We start from the raw sequence: 19,191 nt of genomic DNA, 5'->3' as shown, positions 1-19,191 counted from the left end.
AGGTTTCACCGGGAATAATTCCTCTTTGGGTGGATGTGTCCTATATTTTTGGATTCTAAGGTTTTTGCCAAGATGTTTCACCGGGAATAATTCATCTTGGGGGTTTGAACTACAAATCTCTAATTAGGAAAGAGCCTTCACCGGGAAGACATTCTCAATCCTAGGCCATATTCCTATAATATATATATAGTTTAACTGTCCTAGGGTTTATACTCAAACGTAGTTCTAAACAAATATATGTATAATTTATATTTGACAGTAATTTAAATAAAGACTGTAAATTGAAAGCTTGTAAAGCCTAACCTGGATGGAGTGGAGGCCTTTGAAGAAGTATGTACAGAGCCTCAACAGTAATTGGTGGATAACAGTTGAATATATATATGATAGACAGTTAATGGTTTTTTTTTGAAAACAGAAGAAGTGAAGATGGACATAGGTCACATAGGTATCTGAAGAGTTTCACCGGGAATAATGCCCTTCAAATACTAGAAGACTCTTTTGAAAACAGAAAGAAGATTTTGAAAAATACAGTTTTGAAAACAAGCTAAGAAGAGAAGGTGTTTGGGACTTACACTCTATTAGAGGCCCAGTACTTTACAGTACTGGCTATAAAAGCAAATTGAAAATGATTTGAAATGATATAAGGTTTTGTTGTTTGAAAACCTTAATCATCCGTTTAATCGGAGACTGATAACAGTTTTGAAAATTGACAAAAGTCAACTTAATTAAGGTAAAGATAAAGATCTATACCTAATTAAGACCTAAACAATTAGGGTTTTATCATAAAATTATTCACAAAGGTAACAAGATAAGCATATATATTTTAAAGTATTTAAGAAAACATTTAAAACATACTATTTTAACCCTAATTAAAATACATGAAATAAATAATATTTTTTATGATTTTTTGATTATTCATAAAATAAGTATATTAAATAACAAGTGTGTGAAAAATGGAGTGAAAATGATTTAATTTGATAGGTGAATTATTGGTGTGAAGTTGTGAGAAAAAATGAAGGAAATTAGTGGTAAAAAAATGATTTTGTCTCCTCCAAGGTTTGAACACACGCCCTTTAGGTCACACACCCAAAACCAACACCACTAGGCCAGCGCGCGTATGGTGATAGTAAACTGACTCCTTTGCAATTCATATGTTATTCAAGTGTATAGAAGCAAAAAAGAAAATAAAATCAAAAGGTCTGGGGCGAGGGGGATTCGAACCCCAGACCTTGGGCACGCGCAACACACAAACACTCCTTACCACTGGGCTATAACGATTTAGTCGTTAATGAAACAGGTATCAATCAAAATAAAATAAACTTAACCCTGAATTTGAAATTTGCGCGCCACCACCATTGTCATCTTCAACCTCTAGCTTTGAATTTTTGAAAATCTGAACTCTCTCAACTCTCAACTATTTGCAACGATGTAAACATGAAACTTGTTCTAAATTCACTCACGATTCTGAATATGTAACTAACATAAATTTATATTAACTACATCTAACTAATTTACTAAAAAACGTGAAGAACCCTAAAATTTGAAAATCAAATTAAATGACTATACTGAAAGATAAATGAATGATGATAGAGGGTTTTCAATCCTCTGATGATGCTGAACAAGATAGAATCGAGCTATATCATAAAGAGGGCTTAAATTATAGAGGTGGAGTTCAGAAACTTACCTCTGAAAATGGAGGTCGTGAGGATGATAGAGAGCAACTGGGCTTGTATGAATGATCCCAAAAGCTTCCTTGGGACTCAGTGATGTTAACTGAATGTTTATTGTAACCTCAATCCTCCTGAATTGTTCTATGGACCTCCCTCGATTTGAGCTTCAAGTGAACATGGAGAGTGATGATTCTTGAGTTACAGATGAGCTGCAGCCATCTGAACAGCTTCACTACCTCCTATGGAACGTGCCTGGATGCTTGGCTTTGTTGGAAACCTTCTGAATTGCTCTATGGACCTCTAAATGCAACAGCTCCAAAGTGAGAGCAACAATGGCGTTCCTCCACTTACAGAAGTGATCCAGGTGCTTGGATCACCTCAAATGATCTCCCTTGAGATGTTAGAATGCTTACTTTCCAAAGATAAGCTCTGGTTTGAAGAAAACGATTCTTCTTGCCAAAGAACTTTGAAAAACAATAAGCATGAGAAGAGAAAGAGAAAGCAAGGAATATGGTTGCTTTGGTGTGTTTTCTGAATGAGAAAGAGGCCTCTATTTATAGGCAATTGATGCAGTACTGGTTGAGAGAGTGAGCTTGCTTAGTGAAGTGAATTTGGTTTCTTAGCCATGAAGAAATTTCAAAGAATATCCAAGTGTGATCATTGCATTTTCGAGCCAGCTCCCTATCCTTTGATTCTATCTGATCTTAGGGAACATTTCAGATACAGAGTGAGCTCTAATTGGTTGGTGAGAAGATTCCTTGGGTGATTCATCAATTTGCCATAAATTCTCAAATGTAATCATTACATAATCACATGTTCTTGTTTTAGGAATCTTCCTCAATTATCATGGCATGGTGAAAATGAATGCATGGCATGTTTTGAGATGTGTTATGGGTCATGTAGCATCCATAATTGAGGTCATGTGCACAAAATTGCAAAGTTTCAAATTGTACATGACCTATAATTTCACTTCATGAGGCCAACTTTGAACAAGCATAACTCTTAGCTCAAAATGAATTTGGAGAAGGTTGAACACAATTTGGAAATCCCTAAACATCTACTTCAAATCATTAGTTTGGAGTTTCTTCAGAATCCTTTGGCAAATTTGTTAAAAATGAGGCCAAAGTTGGAAGAAAACTAGGTTAAAACACTTAGAAAATTTTCTAAGTGTTTATGACCTAAAACTTCAAAATTTCCAAAACTCTTAAATGATTGATCTTTTGAAAAAAGTTGCATTGTAAGATGTTATTTTATTTTGCAAGATCTACAACTTTCATGTTGGAAGTTTTTTTGAGTTGTGTAGGTGAAATTTTGAGTTCTCATCATGCCTTCAAAAACCCTAATTCCCGACTTTTTGCTCCTTGAAGATTCCTTTTGAATTTCTTTGGTCAAATGACTTTAATATCCATATATTGATGATATTGATCCTTGAAAGTCATGGTTTGACCAAAAATCTCAAAAGTCAAAGGTGAACTCATACAGTTGACTTTTTCCTAATAAAGTGAGAATTTGGACTTTTGTGTAGAATCAAGATCTTCTCCTCAAATGAGTGATGTAAATGGATTATATTGAGGTAGTAGAGGTTCTTGAATCATGTCTTGAGTCTTGAATCCATGCCTTGATTAAAAGTCAACTAGCTTGGTGAATTAGGTCAAAAACCCTAATTGTCGACCATATGAAAATAATGACTGTAGACTTTTAATTGAGGTGTAATGTCCAGTGGATCTTGTCATATGAGTTATTTCAAGATGATTGATGTCTTTGAATGATCCCCTGGGGCTTTTTAGGGTTTCCCAAAGGTGATCCCTGATTTTAGTCCTTGATAGGCTAAAAAAACCCTAGTCTGGTGACCTGAGTAAACCTGTACTCAGATGACTGGGTGTCTAATCAATCATAGGTGAAATAAAGAAGCTCTTGAGTCTTATGATTGTATTAGAGAATGGATGGCAATGTAGGATGCGCAATCCATCTTCTTTAACTAAGTGTTGATACTTAGAAAAAGGTAAACAACCTCCCTCTTGTTTCGGATGTCCGTATCTCGAAACTGGTCTTAGTTGCGTTTGGACAATATCTCAGATAAAGAGAAAATTTCCAAAGATTTTTTTCCTCATCAAACTTCTCATCAGCACTTGGAGATGAGATACCATTTGACGGTAATAAAGAAAATTCAAAGGTTTGTTTCCTCATCAAACTTCTTACCAGCACTTGGAGGTAAGATGCCATTTGATGGTAAATAAAGAAACTTCAAAGGTTGTTTCCTCATTAAACTTCTTACCAGCACTTGGAGGTAAGATACCATTTGATGGTAAATAAAGAAACTTCAAAGGTTTGTTTCCTCATCAAACTTCTAACCAGCACTTGGAGGTAAGATACCATTTGATGGTAAATAAAGAAAACTTCAAGGGTTTGTTTCCTCATCAAACTTCTTACCAGCACTTGGAGGTAAGATACCATTTGATGGTAAATAAAGAAACTTCACCATCTTCCCTGTTGACTTGACGTCTTTGAAGGATCGTCACACGGTCCCGCGCTCTTTTGAGGGGCTAATGACTTTGCTTGAAGGCGGACGAACTGTTTTCGGGGTGAAAACCAACATTCGTCGACTGATGCCGGGGAAACAACAAACTGTTTTCCTAAGAGGAAAACTGCCATTCATCGACCCTGTGGGGAACTAAACATCCCAGAAACAGACAAACTGTTTGAAGAAACTGCCATTTGTCGATCTCTTAAGTATTTAACAGACAAACCGTCCTTCCTTGGGGAAAGGCTGCCATTTGCCAATTGCTAGGGGAACAAACTGTCTTCTACTAGGAGACTGCCATTTTCCGACCCTGTCGAGGAATCTAAACTATCTTCTGGACGAAGACTATCATTCACTAACTCCGCTGGGGAATTTGAACTATCTTCTGGACGAAGACTACCATTCACTGACTCCGCTGGAGAATCATTTGTCGATCTGCTGGGAGTTTCTCTTTGACGAAAAGTGGCCTCTCTTGACCCTGCTGGGGAAATACCAAATTGTTTTCCAGGAGGAAAAACTACCACTTGTCAATTATGTCGAGGAATCCATACTCCTCGGAGAAGAGAAACCGCTCATCGGCCTTGTGGGGAATTCCAAAATGCGAAACAGACTATCTTATCTGAAGAAAACTGTCGAATGTCGCTTTGCGAGAGAATCTCGGCTGAGGGACTCCAAAAGTGAACAAACTATCTCTTTGAGGAGATCCTTGTGTATGAACTGTTGTCTCGAAGGAAAAATTTTCTCCGGAACTTGCAGGGGAAACTCGAGTCCATGCCTTAATGACTTGGGCATTCACATGATCAAAGCCTGACTCGACTATGCAGTTATGATGTAATGTATGTATGAATATTATGACAATTATAAAATGTAAAGTGATTGTGAATAAAATTGTCGCGGATGTAAAATCCTATGATACGACTTGAATTCTTGTTGATCAGAAGATGTCCTCTTGTCATACCCTAATTTTTGACCCCCCTGAGATGTCACATCATTGACGTCAAATTCAAAAATGTTTCTTGATCGGTTTGGAAGCCATGATCGAGACTGCATTTATTCAGTCATTCTTTGCAAGATAATTCATGTTCATGAAGGATTTCATTTTTAAGGCGCCATTGCCATTTTGTGTGATTCAAGAGTTGTGTTTGGAATTTATTTTGCAACTCTTGATCTATGGATTCATCATGATAAGAATTTTGGCTCATGTGAATTATTTGGTCGTTCATGGGATTTTCATCAAAATTGCAAGAAATATTTTTAATCCATTTTGAAAGAATTGTTTCAAGTATGGTTCATGACCATGGATCCAAGGATTTTAATTCAATATCATTTCAAAGATCCACAATGGCAAAGAACATGTTTCAAGGCCTAAAATTCAAAGGATTTCTTATCATTTTCTATTCAAAAGGGATTGGATTTCTAAATTCAAATTCATTCAAGAATATTCAAAGCTTCATGCTTGAATAACAATTTCACTCAAGAATATTCAAACTTCATGTTTGAATAGCAACTTCCATTCAAGATTCCAAAAGAAGTTTAAGCATTACAAATGGAATTCTTTTAACATGTAGCAAGTTCTAAATTTCAAATGAACTACAAGTGGACTTTATCAAAAAAAAACTCAAGGATTACATTATTCCAAAGTTTCCATTCATACAAAGTTCAAGTTCATGCAACCTCTAAAGTTGAAGTTCTATTGGAATTACAAGAACAAAAGGAAAGAAAAGTCTCCAATGCTTTCTTGAATTCTTCAATCTTCAAGTTTACATTCTTCAAGTTCAAGTTTCTTCATGCTTTCTCTTCAAGAATACTCATTCACATGAAAAAGAAACAAAAAGGGTGGAATTAGCAAAAGTCAAATAAATAATTCAAAAAGCCCAAAAGCCCAAATGGAGGCCATATTTTTCGAAAAAAAAGGGGAAAAAGGAAAAGTCAAAAGTCAAAAGTCAAAGAAAGATTTTTATGTCATAAACTTCTACAACTTAGAGATATCATAAAATGACATGAAAATATATTCACATGGCTTATGTCATATAGGAATCTTTTTCTTATGTCATAGTGGATATTCCTTTCTTACAAGAATCACAAACTTGGCTACAAAGTTACATAATGCCTAACATACCCTTTTCTTTGCCTATAAATAGAAGTGCTATCCTTCATACAAATCACACCAAAGCAACAGAATTCTTGCATTCTCTTTTCTTTCTTCATACTTAGTTTTTTCAAAGGTCCTTTGGCAAGAAGACTCGGATTCTTCAAACCAAAGCTCTCTCTTTGAAAATAAGTATTCAAACACATTGAGGGAGGCATTTGGAGGTGATCCAAACCTCTGGAACACTGCTGGGCGTGGAGAATCATCATCTCCACCTCTCATTTGGAGCACTTGCAGTTGGAGGACCACAGAACAATTCAGGAGGTTTCAAGCCAAGCCAATCATCCAGGCACACTCCTCAGGTCATAGTGAAGCTAACCAGATGGCTGCAGCTCATCTGTAACTCCAAATTCAACAACCTCCATGTTCACTTGAAGCTGAAATCGAGGGAGGTCCATAGAGCAATTCAGGAGGATTCAAGCTCCAATAAGCATTCAGTTAGCATCATTGAGTCTCAGGGAAGCTATTGAGATCATTCATTCAAGCCCAGGTGCTCTCTATCATCCTCACGACCTCCATTTTCAGAGGTAAGTTTCTGAACCTCATCTCTTTAATTTAAGCACTCTTTGTGATAAAGCTCGATTCTATCTTGTTCAGCATCATCAGAGGATTGAAAACCCTCTATCATCATTCATTTATCTTTCAGTATAGTCATTTAATTTGATTTTTAAAATTTAGGGTTCTTCACGATTTCTGGTAAATTAGTTAGATGTAGTTAATATAAATAGATATTAGTTACATATTTAGATTCGTGAGGAAATTTGGAGTGAAATTCATCTTTACATCATCACGTTTGGTTGAGAAACGAGTAAGTTCAGAAGTTCAAATTTGAAGAGCTTGAGGTTGAAGATGAAGATGGTGGGTGGCGCCATTTTTGGATTCTCAGGGGATGGTTTAAAATATATTTAACTGAAAGCGTATTTTAAGCGAATACATCGTTTGCCCTAGTGGCCTCACATGCACTCTTAGTCTCCTCATGCCTCAAGTCTGGGGTTCGAATCCCCCTCGCCCCAGACTTTTTATTCCTTTTATTTTTTTCATGATTTACACGTTTATCTAAAAATATAATGTGTTGGATGTGTATCACTATCACCATGCGCGCGCTGGCCCAGTGGTTTGGTTTTGGGTATGTGACCTAAAGGGCGTGAGTTCAAGCCTTGGTGGAGACATTCCTAATTTTTTATCACTTGTCACACCTATTTTCTTCACAACTTCACACAATTAATTCACCTATCAAATTAAATCATTTTCACTTCATTTTTCATACACCTATTATTTAATATATCTATTTTATGAATAGTCAAAAAAATCATAAAAATATTATTTATTTCATGAATTTTAATTAGGTTTAAAATAGTATGTTTTTAAGTGTTTTCTTAAATACTTTAAATATATATTGTCACTTTATTTTAACCTAATCATTTTGTAAATAATTTTATGATAAAACCCTAATTGTTTAGGTCTTAATTAGGTAAAAGATCTTTATTTTTACCTTAATTAAGTTGACTTTTGTCAATTTTCAAAACTGTTTTCAATCTCCGAATAAATCAAATGATTAGGGTTTTCAAACAACAAAACCCTGCATCATTCCAAATCATTTTTCAAATTGCTTTTACACCAGTACTGTAAAGTACTGGGCCTCTAATAGAGTGTAAGTCCCAAAAACCTTCTCTTCTTAGCTTGTTTTCAAAACTGTATTTTCAAAATCTTCTTTCTGTTTTCAAAACATTCTTCTGGTATTTGAAGGGCATTATTCCCGGTGAAACTCTTCAGATACCTATGTGACCTTTGTCCATCTTCACTTCTTCTGTTTTCAAAAACCATTAACTGTTTATCATATATATATTCAACTGTTATCAACAAAACAACAAAAATTACTGTTGAGGCTCTGTACATACTTCTTCAATGGCCTCCACTCCATCCAGGTTAGGCTTTACAAGCTTTCAATTTACAGTCTTTATTTAAATTACTGTCAAATATAAATTGTGCATATATTAGTTTAGAACTACGTTTGAGTATAAACCCTAGGACAGTTAAACTATATATATATATTATAGGAATATGGCCTAGGATTGAGAATGTATTCCCGGTGAAGGCTCTTTCCTAATTAGAGATCTGTAGTTCAAACCCCCAAGATGAATTATTCCCGGTGAAACATCTTGGTAAAAACATTAGAATCCAAATAATAGGACACATCCACCCAAAGAGGAATTATTCCCGGTGAAACCTCTTACCCATTTGCTTAGAGCCAAAATAAGTTCAAAACTACATAGCTTTCTCTTGTGCTATAACAAGGACCCTCGATTAGCCTCCTCTTGGGCTTTGTACAAGGACCCACAGGCTTCTTAAAAGCATTTCCAGCTTCCTCTTGAGCTTGTATACAAGGACCCATCAGGTTTCTTATAAACATAGGAACAGGTCTTTAGTCACCTTTTAGCCTACCCTGGTGAGTTTCTTCCAATTTAAACCAGACTTTAAACAAGCTAAGTTTGTCTCAATTTTGCATTGAGTACACCTTTTGGAATGAGAGACATGGACAGTCTCTATCACCCTTATCTTCATCAATCTTCCTTAGCAGAGTCTAGGATCTATGTTTGTTTTCTCCTCAGCATGTGTCAGCCTTCATCTTGGGCTTTAAACAAGAAGTCTCCATTAGATAATCTTTCTGCCATTCATGTTAACAAAATCCCTGGAAAGGGTTAGCTTCCACACATTCTTTCATTTTTAATATAAATCCCTGGAAAGGGTTAGCTTCCACACATTCTTTCATTTTTAATATAAATCCCTGGAAAGGGTTAGCTTCCACACATTCTTTCATTTTTAATATAAATCCCTGGAAAGGGTTAGCCTCCAAAGTCAATTATTAAATGTCAAAATAAATAAAGATTCATTTCTCTTAGGAGATAATTTCCCCAAAAGAGTCAAAACCCCTGGAAATGGTCAGCCTCCAAAAAACATGATAAAGTCAGTCTTTTACCAAATAATTTCTCCAGCTGAGTCAAAATCCCTGGAAAGGGTTAGCTTCCAAAGAAAAACAGTCTTTCAATAAATATAATCTCCTCAGTAGAGTCAAAACCTACAAAAATAGTTAGCCGCAACCTTGGGCTTCATACAAGGCACCCAAACAATAAAACTCCCCTATCAAGAGTCAGCCTCAACCTTGGGCATTGTACAAGGCAGATAATAGAGTCTCCCCAGTGAGTTCTTCATCATTCAGTAGCCACAACCTTGGGCTTTGTACAAGGCAGATAAACCATATTTTCATGTGTCAAAGATTCCTAACACCTAGGATCTTTTCCCCATAGAGTCATCCATACTCAGTTTATTTAAGAGTCTGCCACAACCTTGGGCTTTGTACAAGGCAGAAAATAATGTTTTCCCTAGCTAGAGTCAACAACAACCTTGGGCTTTGTACAAGGCACACAAAATAGAGTCATTCATAGTCTCAAAAATTCAGTTATCCTCAGCAGTCAGCCACAACCTTGGGCTTTGTACAAGGCACATAAATAGAGTCTCCCTAAATAGAGTCAGCCTCAATTCTGGGCTTTGTACAGAACACAAAAATACCCTGTAATTAATCCCCAGTGGAGTCATCTCCCAGAGTCAATAATAATTAATAAATCAATCAAAAAGCCTCAAGCTTGGGCCTCATACAAGCCAGCTAAAGTCAAATCTTTTATACAGTAGATAGACATAGCTTATCTCTATAGAGAGATATTTTTACTACTCTACCACATTCAAACAAACAAACATTTCAATTTCAATTTTAATCCAGTCTCCCATTTAGGATTTTGAAAGGCATGAGCTGGCAGTAAAACCCACACATGTGGTAACTTTCCCTAATTTGGATGAGCATCTTTCTTTCATTTAAGAGGCATTTGACTGGTATACTTGCACATACACAAGTAAGGTCCCCCTCTTGAATGAAATGAATCCAGTTATTCTGTCACTCTTTTAAATGTTTGTGGTAGAATAGTACGAATACCTCTCTGTAAAGATGATTTTATGCCTCTTTACTGTAAACAGAGATTTAATTCCAAGCTTCAACCTTGAGCTTTAAGCAAGGCACCAAAAACAAGTAATTTCCCTAGTTAGTTCCCCGAACTACATTAAGCTATGACTTCCACTAGGGATATGTAGGCATGAGGTTCACAAGGAATCTCAGCGAGCTAATAAAATACCAAAAAATAGTCAGTCTGTCTTTCTTTTATTCAATTCAATTCTCTCTCCTAATACATAGGAGAAACTTTCCCAATCATTAGCAGCAAACACAATCACAATGTCACAGAGAAGGTTCCTGTAGAGTACTACAGATATGTAGGGTGTTTAAACACTTTCCTATGTATAACCGACCCCAAGGACTCCAGAATTTCTAGTCTAGGTGAAATCCCCACACTTAGCAAACTCCTAGGGTTTAGTTGAGATCTTGTTTTCCCTTTCCTACTCGTAGGACCAATAAGAAAGTTCGTGTGATATCATAGGAAGAACTGAAATAAAATTCATCCCACCACGGGCGCATTCTCCTTCCAAATTTCGCGTGAAGGGTTTAGCGCGTCGTCCTCCCAAGTGAAACGGGGAGGTAAAGAAAACGACCACCACACCTCTTCTTGCAGTTCGAACCCTGTTGGGAATACCTCGTTATCAGTTGTCCGCTGTCCGAAGTGAGTAATATGAATTGAAGTAAAGATCCATCATCGGGAGATGTTCGCAAAGCGACCTTATGGGGAAATTTTAATTCCCGGAGTCTCAACCGTTCTCGGAGCAACTGTTTGCATTCTTCCTATTGTTTGTAAACCTCAGAAAGAAATTTCACCTTTATTTTTGCAACTAAATTCATTTTATTTTATGAAAACATTTGTTTCAAGAAAATGACTGTTTAAATTTAAAATGCATTTTAAGAAACTGAAAAAGACTAGATTGCAAAGGAAAAGCACAAGGCTCAAATTATTATATATGGAATGGTAATCAGCCAAATGCTTGATTCCATGGAGTATTTACAAAGTTGGAAATTGGTAATTTTCGGGAAAAGGGATGCGATGAAACGTGACGACCGTTATCTTTCCCTTCCACTCCGGGTTGCGCTGTATTCGTGCTTCGTAGAAGATGACCTACTGCTGATAAATACTCCGCTATGGATTTTGAATGATCAAGTTTGTCCTGAACACAGTTACTTGCCATATATCCCTAATTTTTGCGTAAACTACCCCTTTCGGGTTTTAAGTCTACCGGGATTGATTATTATATTATTATTTTTTTTTATGTCTCTAACTTTTGCCTGAATCGCCCTTTCGGGTTTTCGATTCACCGAGACGCTCTTTTTTGCCTAAGCCGCTCTTTGCGAGTTTTCAACTTAGCGAGCTGTTCTTTTGTTTTTATTTAGGCGAAGTATTTCTTGACTGCGTCGACGTTCACAGGACGGGTGAATTCTTCTCCATCCATAGTCGTGAGTATTAAGGCTCCTCCTGAGAAAGCTCTCTTGACCACGTAGGGGCCGTCATAATTGGGAGTCCATTTCCCTCTTGAATCTGTGAGAAAAGATTGAATCTTTTTGAGTACAAGGTCGCCTTCTTTGATTGTGCGAGGTCGAACCTTTTTGTCGAAAGCTTTCTTCATTCTTTGTTGATATAGTTGTCCGTGGCATAAAGTTGTCATGCGCTTTTCTTCGATTAAGTTCAATTCATCGAATCTACTTTGACACCACACGGCTTCTGTTAATTTTGCCTCCATCAAGACTCTCATTGATGGGATTTCAACCTCTATAGGTAGGACTGCCTCCATGCCATATACAAGGGAGAAAGGAGTTGCTCCAGTCGAAGTACGTACTGATGTACGGTAACCATGAAGAGCATACGGGAGCATTTCATGCCAATCTTTGTAAGTGATGACCATCTTCTGAATAATTTTCTTGATGTTTTTGTTAGCTGCTTCTACAGCTCCATTCATCTTTGGTCTGTAAGGAGATGAGTTGTGATGTTCAATCTTGAATTCTTCACAAAGCTCCTTCATCATTTTGTTATTCAAATTTGACCCATTGTCAGTGATTATCCTGCTAGGAATGTCGTAGCGACAGATGATGTGATTTTTGATAAACCTGACGACAACTTGTCTTGTAACGTTTGCATATGAAGCTGCTTCAACCCATTTGGTGAAATAGTCTATGGCTACCAAGATGAAGCGATGTCCGTTGGACGCTTTTGGCTCGATCATTCCAATCATGTCGATTCCCCACATGGAGAAAGGCCAAGGGGAAGAGAGTATGTTGAGAAGAGATGGTGGCACATGAATTCTATCGGCGTAGATTTGACATTTGTGACACCTCTTTGCGTACTGGTAGCAATCTGACTCCATCGTAGCCAATAATATCCTGCTCTCAGTATTTTCCTTGTCATGGTATGTCCATTGGTGTGAGTACCAAAGGAACCTTCATGTATTTCTCTCATGAGTAATTCTGCTTCTTTTGTGTCAACGCATCTGAGCAGAACCATGTCGAAGTTTCTCTTGTACAGAACATCTTCATTCAGGAAGAATCTACAAGCTAACCTTCTCAAAGTCTTTCTATCTTTCTTTGATGCCCCAAGAGGGTACTCTTGCTTTTGAAGAAAGTTCTTGATGTCGTGATACCACGGTTTGTCGTCGATGATTGCTTCTACTGTGAAAACATGAGCGGGCCTATCCAGGCGCATAACATCGATTCGAGGAATGTCATTCCAATGATTTATCCTAATCATGGAAGAGAGTGTGGCTAATGCATCAGCCAAGTTGTTTTCTTCGCGAGGAATGTGATGAAAATCTACTCTGTCGAAGAATGGTAACAATCTTCTCGCGTAGTCTTTGTAAGGAATTAGCCCTGGTTGGCGTGTTTCCCATTCTCCTTTGATTTGATTGATGACCAAAGCAGAATCCCCGTATACATCCAAGTGTTTGATTCTTAGATCCACGGCTTCTTCGAGACCCATGATGCAAGCTTCATATTCGGCCTCATTGTTTGTGCACTTGAAAGTTAATCTCGCAGTAAATGGAATATGGGTTCCTCGAGGAGTAACAATGATTGCCCCAATTCCTCGTCCATAAGCGTTGACAGCTCCGTCAAAGATTAAGCCCCACTGGGATCCTATCTCAGGTCCTTCGTCTGGTAGTGGCTCGTCGTAATCTTTCATCTTGAGGTACATGACGTCCTCGTCCGGAAAGTCGAAACTGGTTGATTCATGACCATTGAGTGGATGGTGAGCCAGGTGCTCAGCTAAAATGCTTCCTTTCACGGCTTTCTGTGCGTGATACTCAATGTTATATTCTGATAACAACATCTGCCAACGGGCAATTCTCCCAGTTAAAGCAGGCTTCTCAAAGATATACTTGATTGGATCCATATGAGAGATCAAACAAGTAGTATGTCGAATCATGTACTGGCGGAGACGCTTGGCAACCCAGGCCAAAGCACAACATGTTTTCTCGAGCATGGAGTAGCGGGATTCACAGTCAGTGAATTTCTTGCTTAGGTAGTAAATGGCATGCTCTTTTCTCTTTGTCTCGTCTTGCTGTCCAAGGACACAACCCATGGAGTCTTCTAAGACGGTTAAGTACATTATCAAAGGTCTTCCTTCCACTGGAGGAGACAAAATGGGTGGTTCGAGCAGACATTCCTTAATGCTGTCGAACGCTTTCTGACAATCGTCTGTCCAGACGCAACTTTGATTTTTCCATAGAAGTTTGAAAATAGGAGCGCAAGTTGCAGTCATGAGATATATGAATCTCGAGATGTAATTCAAACGTCCAATAAATCTTCTAACTTGTTTCTCGGTTCTGGGTGAAGGCATTTCTTGAATTGCCTTGACTTTGTCTGGATCTACTTCAATTCCTCGTTTGCTGACGATGAAACCAAGGAGTTTTCCTGAGTAGACAACAAAGGTGCACTTGTTGGGATTCAGGCGAAGCTGAAACTTCCGTAAGCGTTGAAATAACTTTGTCAGATTTTGTATGTGATCTTCTTCATTTTCTGATTTGGCAATCATGTCGTCCACATAAACTTCCACTTCTTTATGCATCATGTCGTGGAAAAGCGTAGTCATGGCTCTTTGATAAGTTGCCCCTGCGTTCTTTAGTCCAAAAGGCATAACACGATAGCAGAACGTGCCCCAGGGGGTGATGAAAGCTGTTTTTTCCATGTCTTCAGGTGCCATTTTGATTTGGTTGTATCCTGAAAATCCGTCCATGAATGAGAAAACTTTGGATTTTGCTGTACTGTCTACCAACATATCAATATGTGGTAAAGGAAAATCATCCTTAGGGCTAGCTTTGTTCAAATCTCTGTAGTCGACGCACATGCGGACTTTTCCGTCTTTCTTAGGAACGGGAACAATGTTAGCTAACCACTGAGGGTATTCTGAAGTGACGAGGAAACCTGCGTTGATCTGCTTTTGAACTTCCTCTTTGATTTTCATGGCCATCTCTGAATGAGTTCTCCTCAATTTTTGCTTGACCGGAGGGCATTCTGCTTTTAACGGCAAGTGATGCTCCACTATACTGGTATCCAACCCTGGCATATCTTGATAAGACCAAGCGAAGACATCTGAGAATTCTTTGAGCAGCTGTATCAAACTCTCTCTGATCTCTGAACTGAGCGAAGCTCCAATCTTAACCTCTTTTCTGTTTCCATCGGAACCAAGGTTAATGATCTCTAGAGGCTCATTGTATGGCTGAATGGCCTCTTCCTTTTGTTGAAGTAACCGTGAAATTTCCTTTGATATTTCTTCGTCTTCTTCTTCCTCTGCCTCGAATACAGGAAACTCAAAGCTTGGAGAAGTCATACGATCGCACGTTTCAACGGGGTATTTTATGATTAATCTGCATATGTGTGATAAATTTTATTTAGACAACGAGGGAAGACTCGGTGTATGCAGTTAATGATTTTTGATGTTTTTTTTAAGGGTGTTTTTTAGGATTACCAATTTCTGAAAAAAGAAAAGGGAAAACTAAACGAAGGAACAGAATGACATTTTTATTTATGGACAGTCATTTCTTGAAACAAAGACCCTATAAAACAAAACTCTATTGCTTTGGGCGAAGCAAAGAGGGACATTTTCCTAAGAAATAGTAAAATGCAAAGCCCTATGAAACATCTCTTCACCCTGGGCTATGGTGAGAGGATAAAATAACGGTGAAAGTTCCCACTTAGGAGTGCGAACAACAGTTGTAACTTCAACAGCTGTCCAATAGTGGCGAACCCCATTGTGCACTAAGTAATCTGGAACCTTAGGCTTAAGCTGGCCTGTGGTAGGTCTTGATTTACCAACCACTGTCTTTGCAACACTCAGACGATCTTCTTCTACTTCAGCAGACTGAGCGGCGTGAGCATACCCATTCCCAAGTGGAGTATGTCGGTTTTTCTTTTGAGGAAACTTCCAATCTTCTGAGTGGAGAGACTCGTTGTCGAAGACACTTTCGAGATCATCCTCTTCTGTATTTTGGTCTTGCTCTTCTCCCAAGATGGCATTGACTAGATTTGTGAACTCTAGATCCGTAGCCTCGGAAGGTGACTTGGGGATATAATCCTCAATGATGATTTCACCAGATGCTGATGATGAATAGCAAGGGTTATACATCTCTTTTGGCTGAGAGAGGTACTCAAAATCACTGTTCCATCCAGTTGGAACAATATCTTTAAGAGAGATTCTTGAACTTTCAGGAGCGGAGTATTTCACCGTGTAGTCGAATTTTCCGCTTGGTTCTCCTAATGTATCCCAGGTTTCTACGGGGATAGGAGGAACTTCTTCTGATGAACCATGACTTCTGGTGGCGAAGCTGTTAGTAACTTCATCACTGTTTGGTTGAGTCTTACTTTCAGATCCTTTAGTCGGATAACAGCAAGGTGAATCAGACTCTGATAGGGATATGTATCCTGCTTTGTTAAGATAGGATAGCCATTCCTCTTCATCGGTGTTTTCCGTACCGATGGTATTGACTGTTTGTTGAACAGGTTGAAGAAAACCCCCACTGCAGAAAGTTTCTTGAATAGGGAGAACTACCTCAATCCCTGGAATAGTCTTTGATGATGTTGGAAAGAATCCAACTCCTGTTCTGTTCTTGTTGTTGGTAGGAAAATTAATGTGCCCCCAACCACTGGTAGTGCCATCCTTTATAACTTGGATTGCATCTTTGTAGGAAGAAATAGACGTTGCTTTCTCCTTTCCTTTGTCCAAGGAAAGTGCTTGGAATTTAGTTCCAACAACTTCTTTTGGTTCTATGTCGGAGAATGATGACAGGTTGCTGACGATCAGAGCTCGTTCTCCACATACGGTTACCAATTTGTCATTTCTTATGAACTTCAGTTTCTGATGAAGTGTTGAAGTAATTGCCCCAGCCTCATGAGTCCATGGGCGACCTAGCAAACAACTGTATTGTGCTGGAATATCCATAACTTGGAAAGTGATTTTGAACGTCTGAGGTCCAATAGTTATGGGAAGATCTACCTCTCCAAAAACTGACTTTCTTGATCCATCAAATGCTTTGACGATGACATGACTTTTTCTTAGAGGGTAATCTTTGAAAGATAATCTTGAGAATGTTGATTTAGGCATGACGTTGAGAGAGGATCCGTTGTCTATTAGGACTCCTGTGAGTATATCACCCATGCAGCCAACTGAGATGTGAAGTGGAAGATTATGGTCTACTCCTTCTTCAGGAAGATCTTCATCACAGAAACTTAGGTTAGTTCCGGCGGAAATGTTGGCAACGATGTTGCTGAACTGGCTTATAGTAACACTTGGTTCTACAAAAGCTTGTTCCAAAACTTTCTGTAGAGCTTCCCTATGAGCTTCAGAACTCAATACCAGGGAAAGAACAGAAATCCTAGACGGAGTATGTAGTAATTGATCTACAATGTTGTATTCACTCCTCTGGATTAACTTCAAGATCTCATCATTTTCTTTTGCTTGAACAGCATTGGTCGGATGATTGTCTTGCCTATGTGGTACTTCCTCCGAAGGTTTCTCCACATTTTTTGTTGTTCTGTTGAAGACTCGTCCACTTCTAGTGACTCGACTGACATCAGCAATGTTGACAACAGACGGTAATGGTATTTCCTTACCATTTTCAATGAATGTCGCATTGTACTTGTATGGTATAGCCTTGCTAGACTCATACGGTACAGGACCTGGTAAGTAGATGACTAACGGAGCAATTGCTGTCTTCCTGCTATCATACTTAACTTGCATTGGTTCAACTTGATTAATTTGAGGAGATACGGTAAAGACTTCATCATCTTCTCTGTTGGCAAGAACAATAATGGTATTGTCATCCATCAGCTTCTGAATGTCGTTGCGAACACGCAAACATCCTTGTGAATTTCTTCGACAGATTCTGCATCTACTGTAAGGATGGAAATCCGTTCCAAAGTAGGGAAGTCCATTTAAAGTCTTATGGAACCTGACTACCGATCCTTCGAGATCTTCCACTTTGTAGATTTTGTATTCTCCTTGACATGCTTGAACCATGTTGATGTCATGTTCAGTCCTGACTCGGATATGTTGAATCCATCCTAAGTCCATTTGTTATTGTAATGCAGCTTGAACTACGGCACATCCTTGATTATTCTTTGGACAAATATCGCATGTGAAGTAGTTGTGGGGTGGTACATGACCGTACCCAGCTTGTTTAGCGTGCATCTTGACAAGATTTTCCCCTATCTGACGAATGTCGTAGATTTGAATGACGTTAGGGTGTTGATCTATCCAATTCACTGAAGCTTCTTTATGCTGCGGCAAAGGATTTGCTTGGACGTTTGGACTAGTATCTTTGAAGGATAGCATTCCGCTCTTCACTAATCGTTGGACGTCAATCTTGAAAGGGAAACAGTTCTCAATATTGTGACCTGGTGCCCCCTGATGATAGGGACAGGATTGGTCAGCCTTATACCATGGTGAGGAACTGTTTGTAGGATTTGGAGGACTCCTTGTCTGAATGAGTCCTTTTGCCAGTAATGTTGGGAACAATACCGCATACGACATTGGTACGGGGTCAAAGGCAGGATACCTTGGAGCCCGATTGTTGTAATTTGGAGGTCAAACCTGCTGCTGAGGTTGCTACGACCTTTGTTGAATTTGTTGTTGCGAAACCTGAGGTTGATAAGCTGGCGTTGAGTTAACAACCGGAGTTATTGCTGCAACTTGAGGTTGGAATTTCTTCTTGATTTTGTGCAAGACATTGCTGACATCTTGATCCTTTTTCTTCTGGAAAGAGCTTCCATACTTCCTTGGACCAATAGAAGATTCTGGTTCTTTGTTCAAGCGTCCTTCTCGAACTGCTTCTTCTAAACGTACACCCATGTTTACCATCTCGGTAAAGTCACTTGGTGCACTTGCAACCATTCGTCCGTAGTAAAATGGACTCAAAGTTTTGAGATAGATTTTTGTCATTTCTTTCTCTTCAAGTGGTGGACAGATTTATGCAGCAACTTCACGCCATCTCTGAGCGTATTCCTTGAAGCTTTCTCTATCCTTTTGAGTCATGGCCCGGAGTTGATCTCTGTCGGGAGCCATATCCAGATTGTACTTATACTGTTTGACGAAGGCCTCTCCGAGGTCTCGAAAAGTACGAATCTCTGAACTGTCCAAGTTCATGTACCATTTGAGTGCAGCACCAGTCAGGCTGTCTTGAAAATAATGAATGAGTAATTGTTGATTATCAGTCTGAGTTGACATTCTTCGAGCGTACATCACAAGATGACTTTGTGGGCATGAATTCCCTTTGTACTTCTCGAAATCTGGTACTTTGAATTTGTGAGGAATCTTAACATTTGGAACCAGACAGAGGTCTGCAGCATTCTTTCCAAATAGATCTTGTCCTCGAAGGGTCTT

The sequence above is a fragment of the Vicia villosa genome, unplaced genomic scaffold, assembly GCF_029867415.1.
Source record: "Vicia villosa cultivar HV-30 ecotype Madison, WI unplaced genomic scaffold, Vvil1.0 ctg.001055F_1_1, whole genome shotgun sequence".
Classification (NCBI taxonomy): Eukaryota; Viridiplantae; Streptophyta; class Magnoliopsida; order Fabales; family Fabaceae; genus Vicia; species Vicia villosa.
This window is presented reverse-complemented; position numbering follows the sequence as displayed.